The sequence below is a fragment of the Bidens hawaiensis genome, unplaced genomic scaffold (assembly GCF_021521415.1).
Source record: "Bidens hawaiensis isolate Kalapana, Puna unplaced genomic scaffold, B.hawaiensis_p1.1 tig00018507_1, whole genome shotgun sequence".
Taxonomy (NCBI): domain Eukaryota; kingdom Viridiplantae; phylum Streptophyta; class Magnoliopsida; order Asterales; family Asteraceae; genus Bidens; species Bidens hawaiensis.
In genome coordinates, this window is record NW_027492801.1 from 17,501 (window position 1) to 30,595 (window position 13,095).

Genomic DNA, 13,095 nt, shown 5'->3' on the forward strand with positions numbered 1-13,095 from the left:
TTTTGTAAATTTAAAGAAAACTTAGACCGTGCGTAGTGGTGATGGGGGAGGGGCACCCCTATCTTCTTCTCCGTTGGTGAATCAAGAATCTATGCCTGCACGTTGCAAAACAACGGTGTCTACACAACGAGTAGCGCCAAAAAAGAGGAAAACGAGGGGTTGAGTAGCGTTTGGCTAGTTTAGGGCTCGTGTGGAAGACTAAATGAGCCACTATGCCAGGCCTTACAACTTTGACCCATTTATCTTTACTTATATATATTTTTTTAATTTCACTTTTAACCCAACTTCCCTCCACCTCTTCCGGAGTAACGGTCATAACTTTTTCATATTTTAGAGCATTCTCATTCAACCCCTCATTTAATGTGAGGGGAGTTTTTATAGTTTAGAGAGTGATTCAGGGTGTTGTGAGTGAAGAGTTTTTATATTTTTGAAAAAGTAGTGATTTTTCTTTATATTTGAAAAGTTACTATTCATCCCATATAATTTTTAATATATTTTGAGAGCAGTTGTGAGTGAAGGAAAGAGAAAAGGTAATGATAAAAGGTATAAAAAGTATTATTTAATTGAAATAGAGAGAGAAAATGTAGTGAGTTTTAGTGTAATTTTTGGTTTAGAGATAGGGGATGGGATAAGAATGCTCTTAATATTATTTAAAAATAAAAAATATTCCACCCTAAAATCAATCATTTTATTAACTTGTATAATTTGAGTATGATATTGCTATTGTTTTTTCCTTTGAAAAAATAATAATAGTGTATTACGTAGGGTGTTCATGGTCTGATTTTGATTGTTTTTAAATTTAATTGTGAGCCAAATCGTTAGTAAGTTTTTTTGTTGTTGAAAACCGAAACTGAACCTTTGAAATTAAAATCAAACTGAAATGTTACCAACAGTAAGGTTCCAGTTTGATTTTTGCTTCGATAATAAATTGAGTTTAGTATAAGAATTACTAATCTACATATACCTTTGCTTCTAACTAAGCACCAATAGAACACATTAGTTAAAAAGATCATAATAGGATCAAGGATAATTTTGGTTACACAAATAATCTATAGTACATATTAGGTTTTATCCCCCGTATTACGGGGGTTGTTTTTACATTTTATAATATTTATATATTTTTTTGAATTCTAATTTTATTTATTGTTAGGTATTTAATAATATACTTATGCTTTGACGATAAAGAGTTTCAGGAATAAATGAGATATTGTAACCCGATTTAAAAGTTATATGGGTTTGGTGAGACCCTAGACCCGCTTATTTTTTAGTATAAAATTGTTCTTAATTATAAATAATATCTTTTTTAAAAAAATCATATATTAATTTTTAGTATATCCCTATTTTATAGGATTTTCACATCAAATATTTGGTGAGGTCAATTTTTAATTTAATGAGATGTTATAACATGTTTAAGAGCTATCTGAATTTGGTGAGACCCATACCCATAAATTCGAGTCAAATGCATGAGAAGCCTCCATTTACAAATAAAGCAATCTGGTGGCTTGAGAGAATTTAGGGAGCAACTAGAGAGCTTTTAAAGGTTTCATTTATATATATATACCAGGTTTTATCCCCCGTATTAAGGGGGTTGTTCCACATTTTTTGTTTTTTAATATTTATTTTTTGGATTTTAATTTTCTTTATTGTAAGAAAGTTAATGATATACTTGGGGTTTGATAATAAAAGGTTTTCATAAATAAGTGATATGTTATAACCCGTTTAAAAGCTATCTGGGTTTGGTGACCCATGACCTGTTTATTTTTTTTAATATAAAATGGTTTCCTGATTATAAATAATATCTTTTTTAGAAAAACAGGATCTTAATTTTTAGTATATCCCTATTTTATAGGTGATGTGCTTGAAGTAGTTAAATAATTATTAACTAAAATTACGATAATCTAGACACTAAGTAATAATTTTCGACTATTAACTTAACTAAAACTACTAACCGGCAAGTGAACCGATCGACTTTAGTAAAGCTAAGTAAGTCCGGATATCGAACCCACAAGACTCTTTGAATTACGTCAACTAGCTAATTATACTCAACTACAGACACGACTATTTATTTATATTTGTTAAAAGGTTGGGGGGGTTGGGTTGTTTAAAATACTAAATTAAAATATAATTAAAAACTAATTAAGAAAAACAAGTAAAATAAACGAAAACACAAGTTTGAGTAAATAAGATGATGATGAGGAAACTACCTAGGCTAGAATCCCCTAAATTTCAGTTATGAATTAACCGGGAAAATATTAAGTTATGGATTGGGATCGTAAAATAGACACTTAAGAGAAAACCCGAATAGGACCCCTGACCCTTCTCAAGAGACACCTATGGGATTCTAATAAGTTTTAACGCACATCAGTATTTAAAATCAAGTTTCCTTACGGTCACCTAATTAATTATGACTTAGTTCCTTTATACGAAATCCTACCTTACAGCGCAGAAATCAAAGGCAATTTAATATATTTAATTGATTCAATAGACAATAATAAATAGTTAAACCTAGACGGACTCCTTACAAAGAACTAAGTCTAGCAAGATTAGATAATAAAGATCTATCAATAACCTAGCACTTTACGGATTTTAGGTTAGCAACACACTTAGGTTTATTTAGTTAATAATTATTATTCCTATGATCTTATTGCAAACCAATCATAAAATAATAGAAAACACAAAGTGATTGACCTAATAGCAACCTATCATAATGACAAACAATAATCAAGGCAGCTATGGAATAATAACAATCAATCAAACAATCCTAAGCATCCATATGCATCAATTTAATATAATTAAACCTTTTACTAAATCATAAAACCATAACGATAACACAACGTCAAAATAGGTTCATCATAAGCCTAGGCAGTTTATAATGTTTAGCATCTCATTATAAAATTAAACAAAACAAACTTAAAGGAAATCATGGTAAAAAATAATGTAAACGGAAGAAAATGGGTGATAAAACCCGTAGTCTTCGTTCTTGTTCGACTGGCATTTCACCGGCTGATTCCTTGCCTTCAGACCCGCCAAATATTGCAATCCAAAGCTTCAGGAAACTCCAAATTCGGCTCTGGTTCGCAGGGTATGCTTAGGATTAAGTTTAGGGGTGTTTATATAGGTGTTCTGGGCTCAAAACTGATAAAAAACAAAGAAAATTCGAGAAACTGGGTGCCCAGAGCGCCACGTAGCGGGATTTTGCCTCCCGGTCGCGCGAAGCCGCGGGCTAGGAGTGGCTGACCGGTCCAGTTCGTTTCCTGATGCGGTCCGGTTCAATTTTGATGCGGTCTGGTTCAATTCTGATGCTTCGGTTCATCGGTTTGGCCCATTTTAGCTCTTTGTTCGCCCTTTTTAACCATGAACAAGTCCCGGAACTTACATTATTCAAATATGTTAGTAATATACAAATTCTAATAAAAACCGAACAAAAACTAATAAAATATATATATATTTTTTGAAATATGTCAATATGGTTATCAGCTTAAAATTATTTGGATTACATCGAAACAGAAGGCAAGCGGGCAACAAGCTGCGCCGCTACCCTTTTTGAATCGCAAAACCCAATCTTTTAAAAACTATATTTGCTGATCTTTGAGTCATAACATTACTATGCATGACCCGCTGAACACGGGTAAAATATTAATTAAAATATACAAGGGATTTATATATATTTAGTATTATATCAATATGATTTTCATATCAAATATTTGGTAAGATTAATTTTTAATTTAATGAGATGTTATAACCCGTTTATCTGGGTTTGGTGAGACCCATACCCGGGAATTCGGGTCAAATGCATGAGAAGCCTTCATTTACAAATAAAACAATCTGATGATTTAAGAGAATTTAGGAAGCAACCAGGGAGCTTTTAAAGATTTCGTTTATATATATAATAGATATAGATATATTATATTATATTATTATAGATAACAGATTTAAAATGGACAAAATGGTAATTGTACCATTTTAAGACACCGTTAAACAATTATGACGAGGCGCTGCTATAATTAAATGTTCTACATGACTTTACATTCAACTTCTGGCGACATTAAAGCACTCTCCGGCGAACCTTAACTGCAATCATAAATAAGTACGTAAATCAGGTTCACCGTCAACAATTGAATGCCTTTTAAAATCATCTGTTACCGATTGTCAGTTTCAACCAAAACCTAATTTAAGCCCTCTTCAGGGGAATTCAAGTGCACTACATCTCGGTAGCATCAGGTTCTAACTTTCTCCCTCTTTTTCTACCGATGAAAGATGTTATGTGGATTTCCTTATTTTCATTTCATTCTTTGATTTGGTACATGTTCCATAATTGAATCTTAATTCAACATCAATATCTACTCAAAAATCAAAGTTACAGGTTCAATGTTCTGTTGTCCGGTCTAGTTTTGTCTGGTTTTAAAAGTTTGAAACCATAAACCAAACCGTTTCTTACGGTTTGAAAATTGGAAACCGACCGACCAAAGGTACAAACAAAAACGAACAGTAAAACCAAACCGGTTTCACGGTTTCAAACCGACCGACCAAAGGTACAAACAAAAATGAATTGTAAAACCAAACCGATGACGGGTTTGGACAGCTATTTTTTTTCCTCAGATTATGGTATTCTTAATTTGTTTTGTCGTAATTAATAAGATTTTTTAGATTATAGTTTTTAGTTTTTCCAGTATTGGGAGGACGCTTGTAACCCATAATAACTAACAGTTTTGGGAGGACGACCAGGAGATTAAGGCAGATGGTGCTACCTGATAGATGATGTCAGCACTGAAGCTCTCCCCTCAAATGCAATCGAAGGGGTATCAAATTTTGTTATCCTATAATACTATATGCTTATTTTACCAATAGACTTGTAATACGCTGTTTATCTCCCCGTTATGCAAGATGCTGCAACAAAAAATGAAGGTAAAGATGGCCCGCTCAGTAATGCATTAATAGCTGAAATGGAAGCTAATATTCATGGTCTCCAGGTACACATTACTATAACCCGAACATGACCAGCTTATATAGTTTTATTTAAACTCTTTTATATTCTTTAATGCTGAATTGTTGATGATTTGATAAACAAAGTCATAATTTAGTTAAACCAAAGTGACTTATATTAGGGGTGTTTACGGTCCGGTTTATACGGTTTTTAGGTCAAACCGTTAGTAACAGTTTTTTATATAGAAAATCAAAACCTAAATGGGCTGCAAATTACTTACACTTCAAATAACAACTATACTTAACCATACAAACCGTTCGCTACGGTTTGAAAATTTAGAAACGGGCCGATCGAAGGTACAAACAAAAACGAATTGTAAAACCAAATCGATGACCGGTTTGAACGGTTTCACGATTTCAAACCGAAGCGTGAACACTCCTTACATATATTATGCAATCTTTCAAATGGATAATAATAATTAGAATAATAAAAATAATGTTTTAAGTCTTTTGCCTTTTTATTTTGATGAGCTATCTAAATGTTGGAAACATTTTATAAGTTATGAAGCATGCATAGACATTTGTTTTGTCAAATTTGGTGATTGAGCATACTCAGTGTCTCAGTGACAATAATTTGTTTCAGCTTTTCATAGTTTAATAATGTTTCTAGGCTTTTAGCAGAATAAACAAAATAATCAGCTGTAAATTTAATAACCGCTTTCGGGTATAACCGAACCAGATAATCGAAAAATAGGCGGTTTAATAAAAGTAACTAAAATTAACCCAAACCAATTTTGGTTAAAAAGTTTCTAACCGGTTTCGGAACTCAATAATACAAACAGGTTTGTAACCGCCGGGTTGAATTGGGTACTAATTGGTTTTCAAATGTAACCCTGTAACATGTTAAATTTTTGTTTCATTAACGGGTTAAACAAAGTTCTTATTATTGGGTAAAATTTAATCCGTTAACGGGACAATTTGTTTCATTAACGAGTAAAGTAGGTTTTTATTAACGGGTAGTAGGTAAAAAAAAGGTTTTTACTAACGGGACAACTTCTGTAACGGGTCAGGTTTTGGTTTCAATAATGGATAAAGCAATCTTGAAAACTAAAAGGCAGGACTTTTTCCTGGTAAAGTCTCAGTAACTTGATGACTATAAATTCTCATACTTATCAACTCATTGGATTGGTCAAAACTTCTATTGACTCATGTATGGACATACAAGTCAATCTAATTTTGACTTTATATGCACGTGTTATTTCATTTTTACATTTTTTTATTAATTTAATTATGATGTTATCTATTTGCTTCTCATTTTTTTTTTCATTTACTAAACATTTGATGTAATTTCATTTATGTGATGACTTCTTAACTCTTTGTAGGTCACTGCCAAACTATTTGATGCTCTATTTAGTGTCTATAGACATATAACTTCTTTACATATTTAATCTTTTTTTAATTTTATGATAAATGACCGTTTGAGGTTATATGTTTTATGTTTAATATGATAAATGAACTGTACAATGTCTGCCTTTCGTATGAATATCATATGTAGTTATACTTTTGTTATTTTATAGCTTAATTAAAGTTGTGTGATTTTGTTTATATTTCTCTATCTGTTTTTGTAAGTCGTTTTTGAACTTCAGTTTGTTTAGTTTTGAAGACGCTGTTGTTTTAGGTAAATGTTATAATCATATTTGTGTGTTTTAACTGCTCTATGATTTGTTTTCTAATATGTAAGATTAGTTTCTGGTCATTGGTTGCTTTGTTGTGTCCACTTTGGTATTTATGATTGATTTAGTTTTTAGCTCGCGGTGTGTGGTCTTGATATATAGCCTGTAATGTGTGTTGTTGTAGTGTTGGTGGCTTCCACAATTTAGAATTTCTTTATTAGTAGTTGCTCATTGTTAGTTTCTTATATCATAGCTGGTGAAAATAATAGATCATAGCTATTTAATGTTTATTTAGTAATGTAGTTCATTAAAGTATTGGTGTGAACCATGAGTATGATATTATGGGTGTGCTAATTAGGAAGTTGGCATCTGTCTATATTGATGTATGCACGCATATAGTCTGCACATCACACTCTTTGGTTTAATCTAATTACATATGTTTTTGTATTTTGCTTATAAAGGAAAATTTTATTGGCAAAAGGCTTTGATGGAAGTTCAAGCTTTATCCGCACTTGGTTTAATCTAATTACATATGATACTTAGATCGAGTAAGGTAATAAGCGAGCACCCGCCTATTTTCAAGCTTTGTTACTGGTTTGTTTTTCAACTTAATAAGGTTGTCAAGGTAACTTCCTTTCTGGTTCTACTGGTTAGAAGCATACAAACATGGATGCATTGACTAGGCATGGAATAAAATGATGAATTTATTCAATTTCTCTAAGTTTTAGAATTCTGTTCAGATACCTGGTTTCATTTTTATGTTTTTTTTGAGCTCGTAAGGTTTCGATTTTTTTGGTTTGGCTCATATTTTTTTGGTTTTAGCATTGGGGTGCTATTAAAAAACTAGGCCCGTTACACTTCGTTTAAAACTTGCGCTAATAAATGAGAGTTTGCAATGAACAAGATAGATAAGGGGGGAAGGGTCTTATTTGTGGCGTTTATACCCCCTTCTTGTAACTTGCATTAAGAAACGAGAGCTTGGATTGAAGAAAACACAATCAATCACCTTTCATATTCTTGAGCTTGAAGATCGACTTTTCGGGAAAGAGGTTTTCTCTGGCAACTTTGTTTGGACTAACATGAAGTCAAAGTTTGTTTTACATTCAAGGGTATTATTGGTAGTGTCAGGTTGATCATCTTTTGTAAAGATTGTACTATATCTTTGGTGTACAATGGTTCCGTTATTAGATATGATTTACGTTTATACATCAATAGTCATTCACTCACATATTTGGCATCAGTTTAGCCTACGTTAACGCGATCTTGTTAAATCAGCGTTTTGTACATATTATTATGTTGCAAATTGTTTTCCAACAACCATTCTCTCTTTTTTAATAATTATAAATATATTTTCAATAATGTTGTCACATGCTTATTCAACACCGATTCTCTCTTCTTTATCTATATTCAGCACCATTCTCTCTTTTTTATCTATGTTCTGACACACATTCTATTCAGCACCGATTTTACTCGTCGCAACGCTCGGGCTCTCCTACTAGTAAACCTTAATGGTAGGATAGAATGCGAAGTCATAACAAGAATAAAGATTACAAAAATCCTACTGTAAATTTGGCTAATTTAAGTTGTAATAAACAAGTTTATTTGTATTTAAAAAAGACTGTTTAATTAGACTGTGTGTTGTCACTGAAGCCGGGCTCCGAATTTATCCAATAATATTATGTCATGTAGTGCTAAATGGATGCTGACTACACACTTGCTGAAACCACTGCTGAAGCCGCCTGAGTCTGTTATGGTTCAGGCAAACGATAGCTTCAGCGAATTTTCTTTTTTTTTTCTCAAAAAAATTGAAAGATAATAATATATAAATAATTTTCTATTTATAAAGAGTAAAATTTTAAAACATCTAAAAACAAAAAAGAGTACAAATTTTTTTTACCAATTTAAACAAAATAATAAATAAACTAAGTTGGTAAATAAAAATAAAAAGGTCCAAGAAAAAAAGGCCATAGCTTTAAAAAAGGTTTAAGAAAAAAGTCAATGGCTTTTAAAAAAACGGGTTTCATTCTTCTTCTTATTCCTTGCTACTGCAAATCTTTCTTCCTCTTTAACCTATTGCAGGTTAAAAAACCATAAATCTTGCGAGCTACCACGCGTCCCATCGTGGGAGTCCAGGCGTGCCTCGGCTACGATTAAATAAATAAATAAAAGAAAATATTAAAATGCATTTAACATTTACGGTCGTGGTCCGATTTCAAATTGTCAGTTTTCGGTATAAACTGCAAACCACAATGTTCGCTACGATTTGAAAATTTTAAAATAATCGGCTAAAAGTTAAAAGAAAATCTACCAAAAAATCAAATCAAAGGTTGGTGAACAGTTTTATGATATCAAACCGAATAACAAACACCCATAAATTTCTTATGGATTATCAATGCCTTCATTTCCCACCGAATCATGCGGCACCCGTCAACAAGAAGTTTTAATATGTGGATAATAAATAATTGGTAAACGTAGCATATATTAAAAAGCAAGGAAAGCGAGGGCGGCGGATTTGTGGGTAGACTTGAAAGCAGCCGCCCCGTAATAAGGCTGAGGGGTGTGGGGGGTTTTAATGGGGGCTTTAATGGGGCTCCAACCAATAATATTATGACGTGTGGCAGAGAGAGAAACTGGATAAGGGGGGTGTTGGAGCCCCCGTTGGAGCCCCTGGCCCTGGTGTGGAGGGGCTCCAGCAGGGGCTCCAGCGAATTTTTTTTTTATTTTTTTATAAATATATTCAAACAACGTATTATTAAAAAAACTCATAAATTATTAAAAAAAACACACATTAATAAAAAAAACACATTAATATCTAAAAATAAAATAAAAATTAAAGTACTAAAAAAAACATTATTCTTATTCTTCGGCTTGGTCTTCTTCGATCAACCTCTTTCGGATACGTTCCTTTTGCTTTTCCATTAGCATTTGATCGACCGGATTTAGGTTACTGAAGTCTCTAGTAAGAAAGTCCAAATCTCTCATTCGACTTTTTTCCTTTTTGTCATTAGAGACCACCTCCATGGTTTTGTTGAATTTATTGAGGGATTCAACAAGATTGGCGATGTTTACGGCTTCCCCCTCAGCCGGTTTTTTCCCCTTGGCATCCCTTCCCAATGGCCGCCTCCTCGGCGGTGAAGACGTTTCCTCCTCCGCAATGTTTAGGTCGAATCCAACGCGACAATCCGACCCGGTTGAAGTGCTATACGCTCCAGACGACCTAGTTTTAGTCCGTTTCGCCCTTACTTCCGCATCAAAGTCCGGCGCCACCAGCTCAACCCACTTGGAACACCTTTTCAACCTCTCCCACAACAATAAATCGTCCCACGTCTTCACCATCCCATACCTCCGCAAACACTCCTGCTTCCACTCTTCGACCGTGAAATTGTAAACCGCCAAATCATCACTGCCACTTGGTCTCATACGACCGCTGTTCCTGTTGAAAAGATTAGTAAACAAGCCGACAAATTTTCTGATTTCGGACCACCGACCCGAAATCATATCGGCGTTCCGCTCTGTACTCCCAACGAGCATGTAGAAAGTCTCCCTAACCTTTGTCCAAAAAATCTTACTCTTTTGGTAGTCGGCTGCAAAATGAATAAATAAATTAGATTTCCATTTAACTTTTATATTTAACTTTTTTATTAAAAATCATTTTTAAAAACGTTAAAACAATTACCGCAACGCCGATCCTCAGAAATGACTATCCAAGCCCGACACAAGGCTTCCTTCTCATCCGATGACCACGGAGTGGCTTTCCGTTTCGTCCTCGGAGTCGAAGCCGGTCCCGACCCGTCCGTTGCAAGTTGTTTTTTCCGGTGGACGCGTCTTTTTGGTTCCGTAGCTTCACCGAGTGATTCTTGTGTCTCCGGAACAACAAAGTTAGGAGACGGTTGTGTGTTGGATGGTTGAAAGCCGGATGATTCTTGCGGCTCCGAATAAAACATCGGTTGGTGCGGTGACGACCATAAATCGTCGTCAATATAATCTGAATCAAGGTTTGGGTACCAATTTCCAGCCATTTTTTTTAAAAAAAGTTGAGAAGATGAATTGATTTTGGGTGAATGTTTGAAGTTGTAGTATAAAAATGGGTGAAATGGGGTATTATATAGGAAATTTTTTTTTTTTTTAATTTAATAAGAGCCCAACGACTCTTTTTCTAAAATTCAACAAGCTCCTCTCTCTCTTCTCCCGCTAACAGGCTCACGCCTGCATGGATTTTCGCGTTAGCGCCCCGTTAGCGCCCCGGTGGTGTGGTGTTAGCGCCTGGGGGCGCTAGCGGAGGGGCTCTAGCGCCCCCGTTGAAGCCCCACACCCCTCAGCCTAAGGCATATCAAGGTGGGTCCATATTCTGACGTATGCCCTACACCACATACCTTTTGTTCGTGTTTTTATATTCATTTCCCATACTCTTTTTCTTGTAGGTGGCTAGCCGGTACCGCAATATTGCCTACCACTAATATTTTAAACAAAAAATATTATTTATTTCTTGTACTTTCCCACCTTTTAATTCTTTTATTAGCATATATTAATCAAAACCGATATTATTTTTCTAGTAAAACGTTAGTACAGGAGATCTTTTTAGCAAGATTAATACACAAATGAGTTATTTCATAAAATCTGATGTTTGGTAGAGTTTAAATGAGACAAAGCCTGAGCTTGACTTGACTAAAACTCATTTAATGAGTAAGTCTGAGTCTGAGCTTCACATAACAAGCTTGAATAAGACCGTAAGCCTAAAAAGCCATATTATTTTTCTATAAAGTATAATATTTTGTTTTATACAATAAATACGTATTGTTATATACAAAATTACAGGTTTTTGAGGTTTCTTAGTCGAAAGAAAGTGAAGGAGCTAAAATTCGACAGTTCCAGGCTTATTTAAGGATTATAATTATATTGACATCATATTTGGAAGTGTCGAAAGGGTCTATGAAATATATCATTGAGCAAGATATATAAATCGATCTTTCTAGTTTTCTTTCCTAAAAAATTAGTTTTTATTTTGGACATAAATTAATAAAATCTAATAACTTATAAATGATGTGTGAAATGTTTAATACTTTTCAGACTTATTGTAGGCAAACTAAAGTCAAATTAATCCAAATTGTGAGGTTCGTGACTTATTATAGGCAAAGTAAAGTCAAATTAATCCAAATTGTGAGGTTTGTTAAGTTTTTTACCTAACTAGTGTACTTAGAAAAATTATTTCTTAAATAAGTGTAGTTGTAAAATTATTTACTTAAATGGGTATTTAAAAAAATTTGTATTTCTCTCTCCTAATTTAATTGGCTAAACCTATTACTTGTTTTGTGTGTAATTTTTTTAATGCATGTGCAACAAATAAATAGAGTTAAAACTCATAATCACTTTGGCGACTAGACCAAGCACCACAGCCTCCACCAAGCTTCCGGCGTGACTCAGAGCGACTTACCTCGGTTTCGAACGGCTAGAAAAAACCAACAAAGAGTTTCTTCCATTCATATCAAGATGAAACTTTTTGTGTGATTTGCCAGATCCAAATTCAACATTCAACATTATAATTTTTTGTCTTTCTCCAGTTACAACATTATATAACCCAAATTCAAATGGTTTTATTAATTTCAGTCAACAGCTTATGTTCAATGAAACCATTTATTATGAATAAGATCTAAGATTTTACACGATTAATCGATTGGAGTAAATCAAAATTCAAAAATACATATGTGGTAGTGATAATGGAAGTAGCATCGGTAATTGAATTTACAGTGCTAGCGGCGAAGTGATGATAAAGGTTATTGAAGAAATAATTCTGGATTCGTCGAAAAAATCAACAAACGGAGCCGTAAAGATGTTTTTGAGATCTTCAACGGTGGTCACAGAGATCAGTGAATCAAGGTCCGCATAGAGGAGATTAAATTTAAGTGTATTTGAAGATACCGGTGCTGGTGGTGTCGCCAGCATCTTCTTTGTTTTTCTTACTTTTCTAATTAACAATTAACAACGGGATTTAGTATTTTCTAATTCAGTTGTTCATTTTCATGGGTAAACATGTCATTTTATACAAAAGTACACTAATTTGGTAAATAGTTTTCAAACTACACTTATTTGGGAAATATTTTTTCTAAGTAAACTAGTTAGGTAATTCGTGAACTGGTTCATGAAATCGAACAATGTTTTAAACATGTTTACATGCTTCTAGAAGAATTAAAAACCGTCTAGAAAAAGGTTTGTGTGAAGGTTATAAAAATCATCATGGTGACTAATTTGGCAACAGCTAATGGGGATATGTTTAAAAATATGGCTTTAGCAAAAGAGAAGAAAACTACAATTTATAACGACTTTAAACTTTTAAAACCCTCGCTGTGGAGATAGGTGTTAAACCGGGAGCTCAAGAACAAAATAGTACACAGAGGTTGATCAACTGATCGACTCTTTTTGTATTAATTAACTTAATAATAAACAAAGAAACAAGACTTTAAATAGACTAACAACTTGCCTTACAAGAATTAAAAACCGACTC